The sequence below is a fragment of the Hemicordylus capensis genome, chromosome 2 (genome assembly GCF_027244095.1).
Source record: "Hemicordylus capensis ecotype Gifberg chromosome 2, rHemCap1.1.pri, whole genome shotgun sequence".
NCBI lineage: Eukaryota > Metazoa > Chordata > Lepidosauria > Squamata > Cordylidae > Hemicordylus > Hemicordylus capensis.
The window spans coordinates 242,983,771-243,005,448 of record NC_069658.1 but is presented as its reverse complement, the minus strand read 5'-3'; the positions used below and the strand labels follow the sequence as shown (position 1 = coordinate 243,005,448).

The window sequence follows — 21,678 nt, the reverse complement described above, 5'->3', positions numbered from 1 at the left end:
CATCTGGAGGACTAGCGGTTGAGAATCCCTGCTGTAGGCAATAAAGAGTGAGATGGATCATGGGTCTGACTCATGATAAGGCTGATGTGCATGTTCACTTAGAGCATCCATGGATGGGATAGACAGGCTTGGCTCTGCAGCTGTTGTTAAACTACAGTTCCCAACATTCCCAGTCACAATGATGAATTTCTCTCTATCCACTTTCTCCACACCATGCATGATTTTATAGACCTCTGTCATGTCTCCTCACAGTCGCCTTTTTAATGAACTAAATAGCCCCAGGTGTTGTAGCCTTGTCTCATAAGAAAGGTGCTCTAGGCCCCTGATCATCTTGGCTGCCCTCTTCTGCACCTTTTCTAGTTCTAAACTGTCCTTTTTAATATGTGGTGACCAGAATTGTACGCAGTACTCCAGGTGTGGCCGTACCATACACTTTTGTATAAGGGCATTATAATATTAGCCATTTTATTAGCCGTTTTATTTTCAATCCCCTTCCTAATGATCCCTGGTTCGAGTGTTGTTGTTATATTTATATCCCGCTCTTCCTCCAAGGAGCCCAGAGCGGTGTACTACATTCTTGAGTTTCTCTTTCACAACAACCCTGTGAAGTAGGCTAGGCTGAGAGAGAAGTGACTGGCCCAGAGTCACCCAGCTAGTATCATGGCTGAATGGGGATTTGAACTCAGGTCTCCCCAGTCCTAGTCCGGCACTCAAACCACTACACCATGCTGGCTCCACACTGGTTATGTGAGAGGGAGAAGAATTTATCACTATCCACTTTTTCCACGCCATGCATGAGTTAACAGACCTCTGTCATGTCTCCCCACAGTCGTCTTTTGGCTGCACCATAGTTTTGTATAACAGCATTAGAATATTAGCAATTAAAATTAATTAAAATAAAATCTTCTATATACAGTATATATTTCTCCTGGGTGTGCCCAGGGAAAATGCGTCCGGCAGCCTGGGCCCACGCCTGCCTGGAGATGGGGGCATGGGGTGGAGGGAGAGGGGCCCAGCTACCTCTCTAGCAAGCCTGGCAAGCGGCAGCAGTGGGTGGAGCCCAGGTGCAGAAGAGGAGGTGGCCAGCGGCCTGCGAAACCCCGCTGGCATGAGGAGGTGGCCGGCGGGCGGACGAAGCCCCGTCATCGTGAGGCAGCGGCCGTTGTGAGGAGGAGGCGGGCGGGCGAAGCCCTGCCGGCCTGAAGAGGTGGCTGGCGGGTGAGCAAAGCCCTGCCGGCTTGTGGAGGCAGCGGCCGGCCATTGCGAGGAAGTGGCCGTTGTGAGGAGGTGGCGGCGGGCAGGTGAAGCTCCGTCATCCGGTGGGCGGGTGGGTATCATCATCTGCAAATCTGGCCAACTCACTGCTTAAGATCATTTATGAATAAATTAAAAAGCCCCGGTCCCAGTACAGACCTCTGAGGGACCCCACTTCTTACTTCCCTCCATTGTGAAAACTCTCCATTTACACCTACCCTCTGTTTCCTGACCTTCAACCAGTTAGCAATCCACATACAGTATGTATTTGTCCTTGTCCTCTTATCCCATGACTGCTAAGTTTTCTCAGGAGTCTTTGATGAGGAACTTTGTCAAAAGCTTTTTGGAACTCCAGGTATACAGGTGAAACTCGAAAAATTAGAATATAGTGCAAAAGTTCATTAATTTCAGTAATGCAAATTAAAAGGTGAAACTGATATATGAGATAGATGCATTACATGCAAAGCGAGATAAGTCAAGTCTTAATTTGTTATAATTGTGATGATCATGGCGTACAGCTCATGAGAACCCCAAATCCACAATCCCAGAAAATTAGAATATTGTGAAAAGGTTCAACAGTCTAGGCTCCAGGTGTCCCACTCCAATCAGCTAATCAATCCATAACACCTGCAAAGGGTTCCTGAGCCTTTAAATGGTCTCTCAGTCTGGTTCATTAGGAATCACAATCATGGGAAAGACTGCTGACTTGACAGTTGTGCAGAAAACCATCACTGACACCCTCCATAAGGAGGGAAAGCCTCAAAAGGTAATTGCAAAAGAAGTTGGATGTTCCCAAAGTGCTGTATCAAAGCACATTACAATAGAAAGTTATGTGGAAGGGAAAAGTGTGGAAGAAAAAGGTGCACAAGCAGCAGGGATGACTGCAGCCTGGAGAGGACTGTCAGGAAAAGGCCATTCAAAAGTGTTGGGGACTTTCACAAGGAGTGGACTGAGGCTGGAGTTAGTGCATCAAGAGCCACCACACACAGACGGATCCTGGACATGGGCTTCAAATGTCGTATTCCTCTTGTCAAGCCACTCCTGAACAACAAACAACGTCAGAAGCGTCTTACCTGGGCTCAAGAAAAAAAGAACTGGTCTGTTGCTCAGTGGTCCAAAGTCCTCTTTTCTGATGAGAGCAACTTTTGCATCTCATTTGGAAACCAAGGACCCAGAGTCTGGAGGAAGAATGGAGAGGCACACAATGCAAGATGCTTGAAGTCCAGTGTGAAGTTTCCACAGTCTGTGTTGATTTGGGGAGCCATGTCATCTGCTGGTGTTGGTCCACTGTGCTTCATTAAGTCCAGGGTCAACGCAGCCATCTATCAGGAGATTTTGGAGCACTTCATGCTTCCTTCCGCCAGTGGCGTAACTAGGGGAAACGGTGCCCAGGGCAAGCACTGAAATTGCGCCCCCCCCGCCACCCCCCCAACATACATCTGACTGACACACATGTTTCAGAAAACTTTTATTTTAAAAATTTAAAAAATTACAAAAATTACCAATATCATACATGTGGTCAAGCTCCTATCTACCACTTCAGATTTATTTTTTTAAACTATCCAAATTGTGGGGCTATCATTAATTTGTTTGGATAGCTCAGGTTAAAATGCTGGAAAACGACAAATTTCAGTATGCTGGGGCTCATGAAATCCCCAAATATTATGCGGAGTTGTACTTGGAAAAACTAAAAGAAGTGCCTGTCTAATTCTCTGCTATGCATTGTAGCATCACGATTACATAAGTTTTAAAAATAAATGGAGAATTTGACTTTTCCCAGATACTCTGAAAATAATTAAATAATATGCAGAGTAAACTGTGCCACTGCTTGGAATATATTCTAGTATTTCAGAAAGACAGTAAAAATGAGAGAAAGAGCAAGAAACTCCCAGTGGGCCTTAATACTAAGGATTTCACATTGATTCAAAGACAAACTGACCATTAATAGCCATATTATTAAGACATCACATTTAACTCACTTATCACAAGAAGCAAAGTAAGAGCAAATGGATATAATCTTAGCTCATAAACTTCAGCTCAGTATTCACAAGCCCTTATTCTCTGTACATAGTGCCAACCTGAATATGTGTACAGTGACATATTATATTAATTAAAAAAAAAAATTACCTGTAGCCCCTTCGGGGGACATCTTAAAGGCTGTGTGGGGTCTGCAAAGTTTCCCCCTCCTCCCACTGGCCTCTACGGCCTCACAGGCACCATTTGAGCATGTGCGGTGGTCATTTTTTAAAATATATATTTTTAAAAATGGCCGCTGAAAACAAAATGGCCACTGTGCATGCTCAAATGGCCTCTGCGAGGCCTGGCATGCCCTAGGGCCTCACAGAGGCCATTTGAGCATGCCCAGTGGCCATTTTGTTTTTGGTGGCCATTTTTAAAATTATTTAATTTTAAGAAATTGCGCCCCCCCTTCAAGTGGCGCCCGGGGCACGTGCCCCCCTGCCCCCCCTATAGATACGCCCCTGCCTTCCGCAGACGAGCTGTATGGGGATGCTGACTTCATTTTCCAGCAGGACTTGGCACCTGCCCACACTGCCAAAAGTACCCAAACCTGGTTCAGTGACCATGGGATTACTGTGCTTGATTGGCCAGCAAACTCGCCTGACCTGAACCCCACAGAGAATCTATGGGGCATTGCCAAGAGAAGGATGAGAGACATGAGACCAAACAATGCAGAAAAGCTGAAGGCCGCTATTGAAGCATCCTGGTCTTCCATAACACCTCAGCAGTGCCACAGGCTGATAGCATCCATGCCACGCCACATTGAGGCAGTAATTGCTGCAAAAGGGGCCCAAACCAAGTACTGAATACATATGCATGCTTATACTTTTCAGAGGTCCGATATTGTTCTATTTACAATCCTTGTCTTCTTGGTTTCATGTAATATTCTAATTTTCTGGGATTGTGGATTTGGGGTTTTCATGAACTGTATGCCATGATCATCACAATTATAACAAATTAAGGCTTGACATCACGCTTTGCATGTAATGCGTCTATCTCATATATCAGTTTCACCTTTTAATTTGCATTACTGAAATTAATGAACTGTTGCACAATATTCTAATTTTTCGAGTTTCACCTGTACTATGTCAACTGGATCACCTTGATCCACACACTTGTTGACACTCTCAAAAAACTACAAACTGTTCATATGGCCTGTTCTATGTGCTTTACAATTTTATCTTTGAGGATATTTTCCATCAATTTGCCTGGAATGGACGTTAAGCTAACCTGTATTTTCCAGGATTGCCCCTGGATCTCTTTTTGAAAACCGGTGTTACATTTGCTACTTTCCAGTCCTCTGGTACAGAGCCTGATTGCAGGGATACGTTATATATTTTAGTAAGGATGTCGGCAATTTCACATTTGAGTTCTTTGAGGACTCTTGGATGGATGCCACCCGGCCCTGGCGATTTGTTAGTTTTCAGTTTTTCCAGACAGTTTAGAACATCATCTCTTGTCACTTCTATCCGACTCAGTTCTTTAGCCTCCGTCTCCGAAAAGCCTGGTTTGGTAGGAGCGGGAAGGTTTTGGTCAGCATCTGTGTGGCCCCCGCACCCCGCTCCAACTTTCCTGACCTGCTCTCTTTCCCACCTCCTGGCAGTGTAGGGAAGAAGCCCCCTGAGGTGGGTCTTATGGTGGGGAACCCAGGGTGGGCACAATTTCTCTATCATTTGCCTCCCCCACCCATTTCTCTAGCTGAAGCGCTCTCTCTTCCCACCAGCTCCTCCTTTTCCTCCCTTGCATTTCCCCCCTTCCCCTGCTCAGCAATACTGATGCTCTCTGGCTACCTTTCCCAAACCCCTACTGAGAACAGCGGTACTTATTCAGTGTCAATAAAGACAATTTGGTTTCTGAGGTGGCTGTTTTCTACTTGGGCCAGAGTGTACATCACATTGTCAGTTTCCAAACCCTTAAATGTCAGCACACTGTTCTTCCTTGCGTGGCCTGCAGCCCACTGGCAGCCCTCACAGACTCCAGTGGTGGCCCCTGGCTGGCCTCTTCCCCACCCCCTACATCTAGTCCCTTCAGCCATCACGCTCCACACCCCCCATGTTTTCTCTCTCTCCTTCCCACCACTGCGGCCGGGGCCACTTCCACCTTCCTCCCCCCACCATGGAATGAGCCCTGTGGGCAGATGCACCCTCCCCCCCCAGTAAAAGACCCCTGCTAACTTGGCAAAGAGGCACCTTTTAACGTAGTGATTCTCTTTATTTAGCAGTGGGAGTAACTGGCCCTATCCACCCCCAGCACAGTACCTCCAGTTTCTTTTTAGATTGTGAGCCCTTCAGGGACAGGGATCCATTTTATTTGTTTGTTATTTCTCTGTGTAAACCGCCCTGAGCCATTTTTGGAAGGGCGGTATAGAAATCAAATTATTAATAATAATAAATTAATAAAAATAGTGAAGATCACTGGTCGTAGCAGGTGAAGAAAAGTATGGGTTTTGGAGCAGCCAAGACCTGTGTTCCAAGACACATGTGAACTATATATGTTAGACTGCATTTTTATTCCATCCAAGGAGCTCAGAGTGAACTAAATGGGCTCTCCATTCTGTTTATACTCACAACTGCCCTCCAAAGGAGGTAATACTGAGAGAGAGCGAATGCCTCCAGCCACTTCTCCGTAAAGTTCCTGACTGAGCAAAACTGTCAAACTGCCCCTCCTCTCGGTCTGATTTCAACTAGCTACCCACTACACCACACTGTCAGTAGATTCTTGATTACACTGTCTCTTCTATCTCAGCATGTTGGTGCTGCTTCTCTTGTTTTGGATTGCCTATAATCTGATGACTTTTCACACTTCACAATTTACACACAGTTACATTTAGATTAGATGTCAGCTACATCAGGAAATGGGTATGCCAAGCTCCAGTTCCAGAAAGAACACTCACCTCTATGCGAGTTTGTGGGCAGTAGGGTATTGTACTGACAAGTGAAAGATACAGAAAATCCTGAGGGGAAAAGCTTCTGCAAAAATACTGCATAGTGGGCAGAAGAAAGATGGCAGAGAAAGAGAGAGAGCATGCACCAGTCTGGTGGCAACATGAAATAAAGAAAGCATGCTTGCGTTGGGCAGGAAGAGAGAGGGAGTGTGTGATGCCTGAGGGGAGCAGAGGCAGGGGTCACCAGTGGGACAAAAAATCAGGGGCAGCACAATGAAAAACAGTAGTTGAAATAATTCTCCTGGAGGTTTTTTTTAGAAGAAATTCTGAATATAATCATGTTTTGACTGTTACTGTTTAATACTCAGATTAATTAAGATTAATACTCAGTCAAATCAATAATTCCAAAATGACATAATGCCAAAGAAGAGCAGAAGATCCTTCTCAAATTCAGATTTATTATGATTCTAATTTACCATATATGGTATTTCTCCCATAAAATGAATGTTAGAAGTTGAAATCCTACAAACTTCAAACAATTGTTTTATTTCCCTTTTTCAATTACATCTATTTTATTTCCTGAACTTTCCTAGAAGTCTTAATCTATGCAAAATGACTGCATGGTCAGTGACAGGCCCTACCTACTAATGTAGACATAAAACATAAAGTAAGGCATCAGACTGGAACTGATAACAAAGGGCTTGCAAAATAAGTCCGGTGGGGTGCTGAAATGCAACATGACCTATATTTTAATCTTTTCCTTTTTAATGCTAAAATTTCTCATAACTGTACAGAAATTATAACTTAAAGAAATACATCAATATTCCAATCGTCCCTTAATAGAAAACTTGCTATCATGTATACCCCGTGTGCTTCTTCTTTATGGATCTACTGTTAGTTATTCTGATACATTATTAACCCCTTTGTTGTTGATATTAATTTCTTCTCTAATCCTTATGTTGGAGGGGCAGAGAACACTAAGTAGTGAACTACATCAGAAAGACATCTTGAAAAACACAAGGATGAAGTTTCAGATAAAAAGGATACATGCACAAAGGTCTTCATTTTCCAGCCCAGGATTGGAACACATTACTAAAAGAAAGGAGGGATGTAAGAATGGGGGCGAGGGAGAGGAATAAGCCATGAATGATCAAAGCATCTGGTAATTTGAAATTTTGTTGAAGTATAAAATTAATTCTCACAGATACTTCTCTCCAGTCTGAGGAACCAGAGAGTGCTTTGGATCCAGGACTAGTTCCAAATGGTGTATATGTTCTTTCTGGGTGAGAATAACCCCATCCAGAACAGGCAGATCTAAACCTACTCCTGAAAAGGGGTGTGCACGAACGGCTTGTGCAGCCGCGGGCAGGGAGAGGCTCTTTTAAAATGCAGGTCTTTACCTGCTCCACTGCTGCCCCACCGCTTTTCCAGGCATGGTGCTCACTCTAGCAAAGGCAGAGTGCAGCTGTGGCACCATTCCCTGCAGCCTGAGTGTGGCCATGTACCTGTTGACACCACACTCAGGCTGCAGGAAACAGTGCCACAGCCACGCAGGGGCTTTGCTAGAGCGAGCACCGCACCCTGAAAAGTGGTGGGGCATCAGCAAATCAGGTAAGGAACTGCTTACCTGCTTTTAAAGGCAATTGCTCCCTGCCCTGCCAAACCAGTTCGGCTGCAGGCATCCGAGTTGGTTCGGCATTTCCCTAAGGAGGCACCAAACTGGTTTGTGTGCATCTCTATATCTGAGTCCTGACCTCCCCCCCAATAAGTGCCTCCATCTTATCTAGATTCAACCTCAGCTTGTTATCCCTCATCCAGCCCATTACTATCTGCAGGCAGGTGTTTAGGGAAGTTATGCCATTTCCTGATGAAATTGATATGGGGAAATAGATTAGGGTGTCATCAGCATATTGATAACATCCTGCACCAAAATGATCAATCCTGGCCGTTTAATACAAATGTTAAAAAAAGCACTGGGGAAAGTATGGAACCTTGTAGGACTGCGTAACTTCAATATGCAGCTTAGTGAGAACTTTCTGCTGCTCTGTAAGTTTTGTCCTCCCACATTCCAATTCCCTTCTCAGCATTATCCATGGGGTCATTAATTTTCAGCAAGGTATCATTAATTTCATCCACTTTGGACGGGAGAGCCCTTGTGTCTTTCTCAGCGGCTCTCAAGAGGCCTAGTATGGTCGGAGTAGCCACCTCCTCATGGTCTGAAATCGCATCAGCCCTTTTAAGTGCGAAGTCAGACAGGCGCCTCTGCAATTTGCTCAGCTGCTTATTGCTGGATGTCTTGGACACCTCCAGGGCTGCAGGGGAAATCAGTATCTTCTCCAAATGAAAATAGTCAAGAGCTGAGATCCCAAGCAATTCAGGACCGGGTTTTGTGGGCGTAAGGGAGGACTCTGAGTGGCAGAGCTCACACAGGCATCACATTCTTCCCGGGTGGTCTCACCGCAAGTCCATCACTGTGTGGGAATGAAGCTGTCAGACTTGCAGAGCCAGGAGGAGCAGCTCTGAGGATCATAGGATTGAAGGCGAGAACTCAGCATGGAAGGAAGGAAGGTATCCGTTGGAGGTACAGAAGCTGCAGCAGATGGAGGGTGTCGCCTCGAAACAGCCACGAGAGCTGCCAGTTCAGTGCAGAGCCATTTCCTTCCCAGGAATCTTCTCCTTCACATGAAATGATCCTCAAGGGAACGGCACTCAGCCTCTCACAAGCTCTGAGCAGCTGCAGCTGCCTTGCACTTAACATGAAAAGATCCCAGCTGGATCAGGCCAAGGGCACATCTGTTTGTCAGCATCCTTTCTGCCACCAGATGCCTCTGGGAAGTCCACAAGCAGGAGGCGAAGGCAAATACTCGTCTCCCACCGTTGTTCATCTCCTGAAACTGGCATTCAGGGGCCTCCTGAGTAAAGGTAGGATTCAGCCACCAAGAGCAGCAGGCACAGAGAGGCTTGTCCTCCATGGCCCTGCCTAACCTCTTAAAATCAGCTAGGCTAGTGGCCATCACCATGGCCCTTTCCAACTGGTAATTAACTGCACCATGGGAAAAGCTTGGGTCCAAGTTCTAAGTGAAAGGTTTCTCACCTTCCACGCTCCCATCTCTCTCCTGTGGAGGGACTGGAGGGCGGCCCAGAAGCAATCCAGCGGATGAGCATAGTGTGTTGGCAGTGAGCAGCCCCTCCAGTCCAGCAGCAATCCAGCTGCCAGGCTGGTGGTCATGATGGCCCAGGATCAGGAGGTGGGCAGTTCTGCAAAAGCAAAATGTTCACCACCACCACCCACCCACCCACCAAAAAATGTTTTGGACTTGAAAGACTGCCCAGCAGCAAACACTCGTATAACAAAGGGGTCCTGATTGTAAATGGCTTCAAGAACTAGAAGAGGGTTTTGCATTCCTCCAGGGGGCATGGAAAGAGTTAATTATCCAAATGGGAAGCGTGGCTGTGGGCCAGGGCCAGCCCCTTGGCCCCAGGTCTTTTCAGCATCTAGCAATGCCTCTGGCACGGCTCCATCTTTCCCTCCCTCGTTGGGCAGAGTGGGGGAAGGTTTCCTCCAAACAACTATTCTGCAAGTAGTCCAAAAACTACTCTGAACTCAGGTTGCTAAACCTGAAAGGTGTTTTAGACAAGAAGTCTGAGGAGAATATGGTCACCACAGCGTAAGAACACAAGCACCGAAACGAAGTATTATGCTGCTAACTTGTGATAGAGAGAGGGGAACTGCCTTTCTGGGGTCCACACCCTTTCCTTAAAAAAAGAGAGAGAAGGGATAAGAAGCCTAAAAGACATCTAACAAGAGTGGGTGAACATCAGTGGGTAATATTGATGCTGTGACCACTTTTTAAGAGAAGATGACTAGATGCGTGCTTCAATGCTGAGCTTGCACCAAAGAGAGAAGTATTGCTCTTTATAAGCTTTTGCCAAATGCACCCCACAGAAACTCATGCCACAAAAGTGTAAGCTTTTTAGGCAGATGTGGTTTTGGCTCTTTTTTCCAAAGCAGATTTAGCTCTTTTCCAAGAATTAATTTACAATGTGAATAAGTGATAAATGAGGGAATGCATCCAATCAAAGCTCTTCCCCACGCTGCAATCATTTATATGGTTTCACCAACATGAAGTGTTTTATGGGAAATTGGCTTACTCTATGACTGAAGCACTATCCACACTCCAAGCACCTATATGGTATCTCATCTGTGAGTCTTTTGATGTGAAGTAAGATGTGCATTTTGACTGAAGCCCTTTCCACACTCCGAGCACGTATATGGTTTCTCTCCTGTGTGAATCCTTCGATGTAAGTTAAGATGCTGCTTATGGCTAAAGCTCTTCCCACACTCCAAGCAACTATATGGTTTCTCCCCTGTGTGAATCTTTTGGTGTGAAGTCAGGCTTGTGCTGTGACTGAAGCTCTTTCCACACTCCAAGCATCTATATGGTTTCTCCCCTGTGTGAATCCTTTGGTGTGAAGTCAGGCTAGCTCTATGACTGAAGTTCTTTCCACACTCCAAGCACCTATGTGGTTTCTCACCTGTGTGAGTCTTCTGATGTGAAGTGAGATATGCATTTTGACTGAAGCCCTTCCCACACTCCAAGCACGTATATGGTTTCTCTCCTGTGTGAATACTTTGATGTAAAGTGAGGGAGTAAGTTCGAGAGAAGCTCTTTCCACACTCCAAGCATGTATATGATTTCTCTCCTGTGTGAATCTTTTGGTGTGAAGTCAGGCTCCTGCTGTGACTGAAGCTCATTCCACACTCCAAGCATCTATACTGTTTCTCATCTGGATGAATCTTTTGATGCGAGATGAGATGTGAATTTTGACTGAAACCCTTACCACACTCCAAGCATCTATATGGTTTCTCCCCTGTGTGAATACTTTGGTGTAAAGTGAGGGAGTCTGTTCGAGAGAAGCTCTTTCCACACTCCAAACATTTATAAGGTTTCTCTCCTGTGTGAATCCTTTGGTGTGAAGTCAAGTTTGTGCTGTGACTGAAGCTCTTTCCACACTCCAAGCATTTATATGGTTTCTCTCCTGTGTGAATCCTTTGGTGTGAAGTCAGGCTTCTGCTGTGACTGAAGCTCTTTCCACACTCCAAGCATGTATATGGTTTCTCACCTGTGTGGATCTTTTGATGCGAGATGAGATGTGAATTTTGACTGAAACCCTTTCCACACTCCAAGCATCTATATGGTTTCTCCCCTGTGTGAATCCTTTGGTGTAAAGTAAGTGAGTCCGTTCGAGAGAAGCTCTTTCCACACTCCAAGCATGTATATGGTTTCTCTCCTGTGTGAATCCTTTGGTGTGAAGTCAAGTTGGTGCTGTAACTGAAGCTCTTTCCACATTGCAAGCATGTATAAGGTTTCTCTCCTCTGTGAGTCCTTTTGTGGAAAGTCAGTCCCGAGTTCTGACTGAAGCTTTTTCCACACTCTGAACATCTATATGGTTTCTCACCTGTGTGAATCTTTTGGTGTGCAGTCAGGCTTGTGCGGTGACTGAAGCTCTTTCCACACTGCAAGCATCTATATGGTTTCTCACCTGTATGAATCCTTTGGTGTGCAGTCAGGCTTGTGCTATGACTGAAGCTCTTTCCGCACTGCAAACATTTATACGGTTTCTTTTCTCTGTGAATTATTTGATGTTTACTGAGAACTGCTCTCTTGCTGAAGCTTTTCCCACATTCCAAGCATTTGTATGGTTTCTCTTCCATATGCATTTTAAACTGAGGTTGAAGGCTGGATTCAGAACGGAAGCTCCCCCTGTTGAAAATACAAAGAGTTTTCTCTACTTTGCCCTGGATTGTGATTGTATGCAGTTCACCATGTTGAGAAGCAGGAGATCCATTCCTCTTCTGTTTGATTTCAGTTTTTATTCCTTGACGTTCTGTCTCTGTCCTTCCAGCACCTCCCAACAATTCTCTGTGGGGCTTTCCCTCTCTCTCCCAGCTGTTACCTGCTGGAATGAAGAGAGAAAACTGATCAGGTTTGAGACCGTAAAGGGGCCTCACATCCATGAACAATGCCCAGTTATGCGTTCTCTTGATAGGAGAAGAACACAGCCAGACTGCTCTGTATTACTGAGACATGGGTGGAGGCAGCCCAGGGCCTGTGATGGTTTTTTTTGTTTTTCGTTTTGCCCTGGGCACAGTATGATATGGCACCTTTGAATTCAGTAGAGAGGAAAATGAGATATCTAGAATGAACATTTAAAAATATTAACTTGGAAATCTAAATGAACACCATAGAGAAAAACAAGCAGCAAAGATTGACGTTTTCAACATATCTAAATAATAACCTAGCATATCTAAAATAAACAACTATTTTAGTACGTATCTAAATAATAATAAAGTACAAGAACTTTGTCATTGTTGCAACAGGCTACACAGATGTCTGAGCAATCTTCTGGGCTAGGAAGCACAGTTGTAAGGAAGGCAGAGGGGCAGGTCTCCCAGTGGCAGCTACAGCATGCCACAGCAACAGTCAGACTTTGTCCCCCTTGCCCTTCAACTGAAATGAGCACTGCAGGTTTCAAGGAGTGTTGGCAGCACGGAATTTGCAACTTAGGGAGCCAATGTGGTGCAGTGTTGGACTAGGACTGGAGAGACCCGAGTTCAAATCCGCTTCTCAGCCATGAAACTCACTGGGCGATTCTGGGTCAGTCACTTTTCTCTCAGCCTAACTGACTGCACAATGTTGTTGAGGACAAACATAACCGGGCAAAGTGCTCATGGCTCCTTGGAGGAAGACCAGAATATAAATACAGCAGTCAGTAATCCAAAAACCTTTGGTTTAAAATGAGAGAGTTAAGATGCTTTACATTTTCATTTATGCCCTAAAAAGAATAGAAATTGCAGGTTTGGGCCCAGAGACAAAATTTAAAAATGCACCCCCCCGAAGTTTCATATTCCTATCTATCTATCTATCTATCCTATGTGCCACAACAGAACATCATCCTAAATTATGTTTTAAAAGGTTTTGTAAATTGTGGACAATGCAAGTCATTTCATGGTACTAGAGAAAGACTTGCTGTTCTGGTAGCTCCAGGTCTTAACACTCACATCAGTTTCGGAGGATGAATACAACTGAAGGAAGCCTGGGCGGGTGCGCGGCTGGGGGAGTCAGTCATGCGACTTGCTTCTGGGGGCCCCCAAAGGCAGTAAGCCCCCAGACAACTGTCTCCCCTTGCCCTATTATAGTTACGCCCCTGCGTGCCATATAAGCTGTGTAGGCTTTGTATTGTCTGGTATAGGATGATGGCTTTAGAAATGATGTTCCATGCACCCACACTTTGCCTTAGTCTTTCAGTTGGACACTCAGTTGAGGAGAGATGCATCCAGGCAGACATTTAACAGGTGCAGTTTCCTCACTTCCTAGATAAATTTCTGCCTCATTTCAGTGTGGGTGCATGGAGCTTTGTACCTAAAGGAAATATTTCCCTTCACGGCCCTTCAGAATGACACTGACATGTCTGTCTAGCTCATAACAGCCGAATTCCCTCCTGGCTACTTAACCTGCAAGATTTCAGTATTCCCTACAAGGCCTGCTTAACTCTGTGGCTCTGGATTTTGGTGACTCCATTTGTAGGACCCAGCTTCTATGGCCTGATGTAGATTAGGCATGGGAAATTCTAGACCTCATTTTTTGCTCAAGTATGGAGGATTGTGTGGATGTTGAAGGGGATTCAAGATAATAATCTGACTACGAGGAAAGAATTATCGGAGATTTTCAGTGGTCCTGAAGCTCTGTAGGGTTTGGGGATCAGTCATAGATTCAATGGGTGTGAACAAGCTGGAACTTAATCCAGACCAGACAGACCATTTTGGACATCTGAGCAGGAGATATACTGTACCCACAATCTACCCATGCACAAAATTGGTTCACAGCCTCCGGTCAGGTGCTTGGCTTAAATAGGGACTCTCCTCTAGTGGCAGGAAGTTCACAGGACTTGGCTTGCAATCTGTTACTCAGGGTGAATCCCATTACATGGCTGAGAGGAGGAAACTTCTCCTGGGGTTAATCTCTGCAGGGATCCAAGATCTCCCTCCCTCCAGACTCCTTAGGGGAAGTAAGTTCCAGCAGAGCAGCTGCAGAAAGTCTCAGATTCAGGCTCTGGCGCCATCTCCAGGTAGGACTGAGAAAACCCTCATCTGAAACCCTGCAGAGCTGCTTCCAGTCAGTGCAGAGAACCATGAATTAGATGGACCCATGCTCTTATCCTAAATAAAGCAACTTCATATCTCCAGAGTCTGTCAGATGAAGTCTCTTTGGGGTTCCATTTTATTTCTTGTATTTCTATCCCACCTTTCCTCCACTGTGTGCCTCATCTTTGATCCTCACAAGAACAGATCCTGTGAGGAAGGTTAGCCTGAGAGATTATTGGCTCAAAGCCACCCAATGAGCTTAATCGCTGAAGAGTATTTGATCCCAGGTCTTCAAGACCTTTAACACTCTGACTGCTACAGCACACTGGTTCTCTGGCCCACATGTGGACTGAACCCAGTTATCTGCACCATGTTCTCACCAACTTCAGCAAACCAGACCCATCTCTCTCTTCCTCTTCCAGTCTCCCCTTTAGCGAAAAAGAGGGAGCCTTACCCAGAGAGGACACAGTCTCATAATTCTCCTCCATGACTGCCCTGTGCAGGGCTCTTTGGGCTGGATCCAGCAGAGCCCACTCCTCCTCTGTGAAATCCACGGCCACCTCCTCAAAGGTCACCGGACCCTGGAAGAAGAAGAAAATGTTTCCTCCCTCACAGACCATGTAAGGGTTATTTCCCTTCCAAGCACAATGCAAACGGGCAGTTAAGGTAAGCTAGTAGGAGAAAGGCAGGAAAGATTCCCCTGCAGTGTCATTCATTCTATTTATATACTTTTCACAAAAACCTTCAAAGGGGTTTACATAGCAAATAAAAAGAAATGGAGAGGAAAGGTGCTCTGTCTCGAAAGTGCTCCAGTTGTTACAAATATAAAAATAGACACAAGGAAGACAGCAGCCGCCGCCACTGGAAGAGACACTATCCTAAAACAAAGGGGCAAATTACTGTCCTCCTGCTCAATATTTGACAGACAACCCTTTCAAAGGCTCTTTCCTTGCCCAGTTAGCCAGATTAAAGCCTTCACAGCCCTCCTAGCCAGATGTTCTGACAGAGGCCAAAGGAAAGAGAGATGCTTTCACATGCAGGGGGACGTGGGGAAGACAAAGGTGATCTCTTCATTCCCTGTCCTCCTCCTCCCCCAGTGACCCCTCCCCTACTTGTTCTGGTTGCACTGAAGCCTCTTCCGCTCCATCAGCAAGAAGAGATGGCCGAGAATCCAATGGAAGAGTCATTCCACTACCTGCAAATCACACAAGAGTGATGGGAAGATGTTGGTGAATGAAATAGTGAGTCAACAAGTATAGTTAAAAAGAAATCTTCATGTTGGCTTAGTGCACAATTCTCCAACTGATGTTGACATGGAAAAAAGGTTTTGGATGTCATCAGCATACTGATAACACCCTGCACCAAATCTCCTGAGGATCTCTCCCAGTGGTTTCATGTAGATGTTAAAAAGCACTGGAGACAAAATGGAGCCCTGGGAGACGCCCTATAAAAGTTCACGTTTTGAAGAACAACAGTTTCCAAGTGACACCATTCAGAATCTGCCTGAAAGGTAAGAGCAGAACCACAGCAAAGCAGTGCCTCCCACTCTCAACCTGCGCAGACGCTCCAGAAGGATACTATGGTCGATAGTACCCAAAGCCGCCAAGAGATCCAAGAGGACCAACAGAGTCACACTCCCTCTGTCAATTCCCCGTTCAAGATATCTGTCAGGCTGACCAAGGCAGTCCACTGCACAGCCTGCCCAAAAACCAGTTTGAAATGGGTCTGGATAATCTGTTTCCTCCAAGACTGCCTGAAGCTGGGAGGCTACCACCCTCTCAGTTACCTTGCCCTACCATGGAAGGTTGGAGACAGTGTTCCCTCTAACAGAGATTCCCATATGTTGTTGACTACAACTTCCATAATACCTAAGCAAAAGCCATTGCAGCTGGGGATTCTGGGAGTTGTAGTCAACAACATCTGGGAATCCCTGTTAGAGGGAACACTGGTTGGAGACAGGCCTATAGTTGCTTAACTCTGAGGAATCTAATGCAAGCTTCTTCAGAAAAGGTCTAACTACAGACTGCCTACTTAAGACAGAAAGGCAACCTTCCCACCCTCAGAGAAGCATTTAAAATCCCTACCAGGCCTTCTACAACAACTCCCCAGCAGGACAGTATAAGCCGTGTCGGACAAGGGTCAAGAGAACACGTGGTAGGCCGTACAGTTCCAAGCAGCCCGTCCACTCATCAGGAGTCACAAACTGAAACTGATCCAGCCTAACCACAAAAGAGGAGTTGCTGACACCTCCGAATTAGACTCTGCAATAATTGTGGCATCTGACTCTAAATCGGCCTGAATACGAGATATTTTATCCACAAAAAGCTCATTTAAAACATCACAATGGGTAATTGATGTTTCCGAATTCTGATTCAAGGGAGGAAGGACATGTACTAGGCTTCTCACAACCCAAAACAACACCTCTGGATAGGAGTTTGCAGATGCAATACAGCCAGAAAAGAATCACTTCCTTGCCACGCATATTGCCTGAGCATAGGTCTTCAAATGTGATCTATGCAATTTGCCGGATTAGAGTTTTTCTCCACTTGCGCTCCAGTCATCTACCTTGCCACTTCAGCTCCCATAGTTCTTCCATAGAACAAGGGGCCAATTTTGAAGTGAATCAGAGAGGACATTTAGGAGCAAACATGTCTACTGTCCTGGTGAGCTTCCTGTTCCAGTTCTCCACCAGGACATCAACAGAATCACCAGCAGAATCAAACCTAATCCTTCCAAGTCTTCTTGTAATCCTAATGGATGCAATAACCTTATCCATGCAGCATGAATTGGTCCCAAAAGCACTTGGGATAGGACCATAGTGCTCATGGCTGCTATGGACTCCTGGCCGCCCTGGACAAGTGAACATTGAAGTCCTTCCACCCCCACAAGCCTAGGAAACCAAGTCTGTCAGCTCAATTAGGGACTTAGTTGGGCAGCAAGGTAATCCTTACACCAACAAAAGTCCCAATCTAACTACGGCCCACAAACTTAAGTACACATATTCAATATGGTCAGACACTTCGACAGGGATCCTGGTAAGGAAGATGTTATTCTCATAGACCACAGCCCCTCCAGCTCCAAATCAGTCCTCCCCTCTGGGGAAGCTCCTAGTCCCAGCCTCTCCCATGAGCTCCATTGAGTGCAACACTGTAGACAACCCATATAAACATGAGAAAAAACTTTGATGGAGACACAGAAGTGCATTTCGGTGGCAGGGAAGCATGTGAAAAATCTCTTTCCTGCAGCCCAAATCCTCCAACTGCAGGGGTGGGTGGGTGGGTTAGGGATCAACACAGCAGAGCGGCCTCCACACTCATCTGCCCAAATAATTTCTCCCCTTGGCACACTCTCCTGCTCTCAATCTTTCCTTGAGTTCTGCTAAGTGCAGCATTATAGAAAATCAGAACTAACATCTGAAAAAATATTGAGGGGACATACAAGTGCATATTAGGGGGTGCATGTCAAAAGGGCCTCTCCTTCAAGTAGCCCCAGGGGTCCAGCAGTGGGAGAGCAAGTGGGAATACTTGTCCACACCGTTGCCCACCCTTAGCTGTCATCGGGAAAGAGAGGCTGATGGGATGCCAGCCAGGAGATTTGATCATTTCCAATAATGATTCATTCTTTGTACACATTTCATGTTTTTGTACAAGTTTATATTTAAGCTCCCCACAGTCCCTGCAAGAACAGGTTCAGATGCATAAATCCTGAAAGACAACATTATTTAAAACTTTGCAAGAGGCTACAAGGCAGCATCCTCATCAAATGGGCTCAGAAAAACATCAAAGCACCCCATGTATTTTGAGGATGTTTGAGCATGGGGGAGCCCAAGGAGACATCCGACACTTCCCTCCTTACCCAGCGAGGTGGCAGCTCTGCCAGCATCCTGCAATGTCCACCTGGACAGGAGCCTCTGCTTGGCATCCAATGGAGCCCTCTCTGCCTTGGAGAAATTTGGAGCTGCTTTTGACAACGGTCTTGGAATCTGAAAGAGACAGAAGAAGAGATCCCAGACAGGGAAGTGGGAGAAGGAGAGATTAGTACAGGAACAGTGCCGATCAAGGCCTGAGAAGGGGTCGGGTGGGAGGGTAATCTCCTTGGGCTATTCTCCAATTGCCTTCTTGGACAACTAGTGGCATCTTCCTGGATTGCCTGGCTTGCATCCTAAATCCATTGCAATGCCCAGGATGAACTGCTCTCTCACCTGTTGTTCTTCCTGCTTCTTCTCCTCTGCCTGGCTCAGGAGGAAACCTTCTGCCAGGGCCACCGCCTGGCAACTGGTCTCCGCTCCACATTCTCTGACCCAGCTCTTCATCTCTTGGGGTAGGGCGGGCAGGAACCTCTCCAGGACCACCAGGTCCAGCATCTGATTTTTCGTGTGTCTTTCTGGCATCACCCATTGACGGCAGAGGTTGTACAGCTGGTTGCAAATCTCTCGAAGCCCCTTGGCATCCTGGTAGCAGAACTGCCTGAAGTGCTGGCACTGTATATCTGAGTTCTCAATGTCCCCACTCAGGATCTTCTGCGTGGTCCTGTCCCAGAATCCCCCACTACTCTCAGCATGGGTGGCATCAGGGCCATATGCTGCATCAAGGCCGGCAGAATCTTTCTTTCCCATATTTAATCTGTGTTCCAGGGCAGCTCCAAAAAGATCAAAGAACTCCTTATTCTCTCTTGGGGGATAAAGGTTTTCGACACCCAGGTTCTACCTTGTGGACCTTCTCCCTATACCAAAAAGAGAGAGAAAGACACACAAATGCCAGGGGTCAAAGAGCAAGCCAATGTGTGGGGGAGGAACATAAGAAGAGCCCTGATAGATCAGGCCAAAGGCCCATCTAGTCCAGCATCCTGTTTCACACAGTGTCCCACCACATGCCGCTGGAAGCCACAGGCAGGAGTTGAGGACATGCCCTCTCTCTTGCTGTTACTCCCCTGCAACTGGTACTCAGAGGCATCCTGCCTTTGAGACTCGAGTTGGCCTATAGCCCTCCGACTAGTAGCCGTTGATAGACCTCTTCTCCATAAAGTTATCCAAACTCCTGTTAAAGCCATCCAACTTATTAACTGTCACCATATCTTGTGGCAGAGATTTCCACAAGTTGATTATGCATTGTGTGAAAAAGTACTTCCATTTGTTGGTCCTAAATTTCCTGGCAATCAATTTCATGGGATGACCCCTGCTTCTAGACTTATGTGAGAGGGAGAAACATTTCTCTCTATCCACTTTCTCCACATCATGCATGATTTTATAGACCTCTCTCATATCTCCCCGCAGTTGTCTTTTTTCTAAGCAAAAAGCCCTAGGTGTTGTAGCCTTACCTCATAAGGAAGGTGTTCTAGAAGACTCCTGATAATCTTAGTTGCCCCCTTCTGCACCTTTTCCACTTCTATAATGTCCTCCTTTAGATGTGGTGACCAGAATTGTGCACAGTACTCCAAGTGTGGCCACACCATAGTTTTGTATAAGGGCATTCTAATATTAGCAGTTTTATTTTCAATCCCCTTCATAATGATCCCTGGAATGGAAATGGCCTTTTTCACAGCTGCCGCACATTGAGTCAGCACTTTCAACAAGCTTTTGGAAGTCCAGGTATACTATGTCAACTGGATCACCTTTATCCACACACCTGTTGACACTCTCAAAGAATTCGAGAAGGTTAGTGAGGCAAGATTTATCTTTGCAGAAGCCATGCTGGTTCTCTCCCAGCAGGGCCTGTTCTTCTGTGTACTGAACAATTTTATCCTTGAGAATGCTTTCCATCAATTTGCCTGGAACAGACGTTAAGCTAACCAGCCTCTAACTTCCTGGATCATCCCTGGATCCCTTTTTGAAAATGGGTGTTACATTTGCTACTTTCCAGTCCTCCAGACCAGTACAGAGCCTGATTGTAGGGATAAGTTATATATTTTTGTAAGGAGGTTGGCAATTTCACATTTGAGTTCCTTAAGGACTCTTGGATGGATGCTGTCTGCCTCTGGCGAATTGCTAGTTTTCAATTTTTCCAGACAGTTTAGAACTGGCTGGGTATTACCCAGTGTTCCCTTTAACAGCGATTCCCAGATGTTGTTGACTACAACTCCTAGAATCCCCAGCTGCAATGAATTTTGCTTGGGGATTATGGGAGTTGTAGTCTAGCACAGTGCACAGTGAAAAAATGGTACTACAATTAAATGTAAAGAAGACTAAACTAATGACAACGGGTACAACAACCAGCCTCAGAATTGACAATGAAGACACTGAAGTGGTAGATAGCTTCTGCCTTTTAGGCTTGACCATCAACAGTAAAGGATCCAGTAGTCAAGAAATATGCCGCAGACTAGAACTTGGTAGGGTTGCAATGAAGGCCTTGGAAAAGATATTTAGATGCCATGACATGTCTATACCTAAAAGATTAAAATCGTTCGGACAATGGTTTTTGCCATGACACTCTACAGATGCAAAAGCTGGACTTTGAAGAAGCAAGATAGAAAAACATTGATGCTTTTATAGTTTGGTGCTGGAGAAGACTTTTACCAGATACCATGGACAGCCAGGAAAACAAACAAATGGATCCTAGAACTAATCAATCCAGAATTTTCACTTGAGGCACAAATGACCAGGCTCAAACTATCGTAGTTCAGACACATTAGGTGAAGATCCAGCTCCCTTGAGAAGTCCATAATGCTGGGGAAAGTCGATGGAAAGAGAAGAGGACCAGTAGCAAGGTGGATGGACTCGATCATGACAGCAATGAATGCACCACTGAGAGACCTTAAAGGCCAAACCGAAGACAGATCATCCTGGAGAGAATCTATCTATGTGGTTGCTAAGAGTTGACACTGACTTGATGGCACTTATCAATTAATTAATCCAACTACATCTGGGAATCTCTGTTAGAAGGAACACTGGTCTTACCTTGAGGGCCACGGAACAGAGCCTTCAGTCTAATGCCACATCCTTCCCTTTGGTTTGACACCTAACACCTCCCACCGTATCCCTCCTCCTCTGGGTCTTCCCTACAGCCCCCTCCCACCACAGCTACATTGCTTCACTCTCTTTCCTTTTCAGCATTCCTCACCCAGACCGCCCTCTCCTTTATGCCTCCCTTTCAGGGGAGATTGCAGTTCTGTGGTTTCTCTGTACAAATCTCAGGAAGACAATGGTGAGCTGTGGATCAAAGATTGGACTCATGAATGTTCTTGAGCTGTTTGCCTCTCCAAAAAGCAACCAACAGGCATAGCTTGAAACTGAACTGGATCAACCCAAGCGAGCCCCTGAAGAAGAGGGAAGCAACTCTCTCAGCTGGGAAATATGGGATGGCAACATGGGATGAGCATCTTCCTATGGGGTGAAAGGGAGGGGGTGGGCGTTTGAGACAGATCAAACCTGCTCCTCTAA

At 45.8% G+C, this 21,678-nt stretch overlaps 1 pseudogene; it reads right to left on the bottom strand.

The window, feature by feature from the left end:
- Window positions 1-5,509: 5,509 nt before the first annotated feature.
- On the bottom strand, window positions 5,510-19,871 carry LOC128347457 (zinc finger protein ZFP2-like; annotated as a pseudogene).
- Between the last annotated feature and the right edge of the window lie 1,807 nt (window positions 19,872-21,678).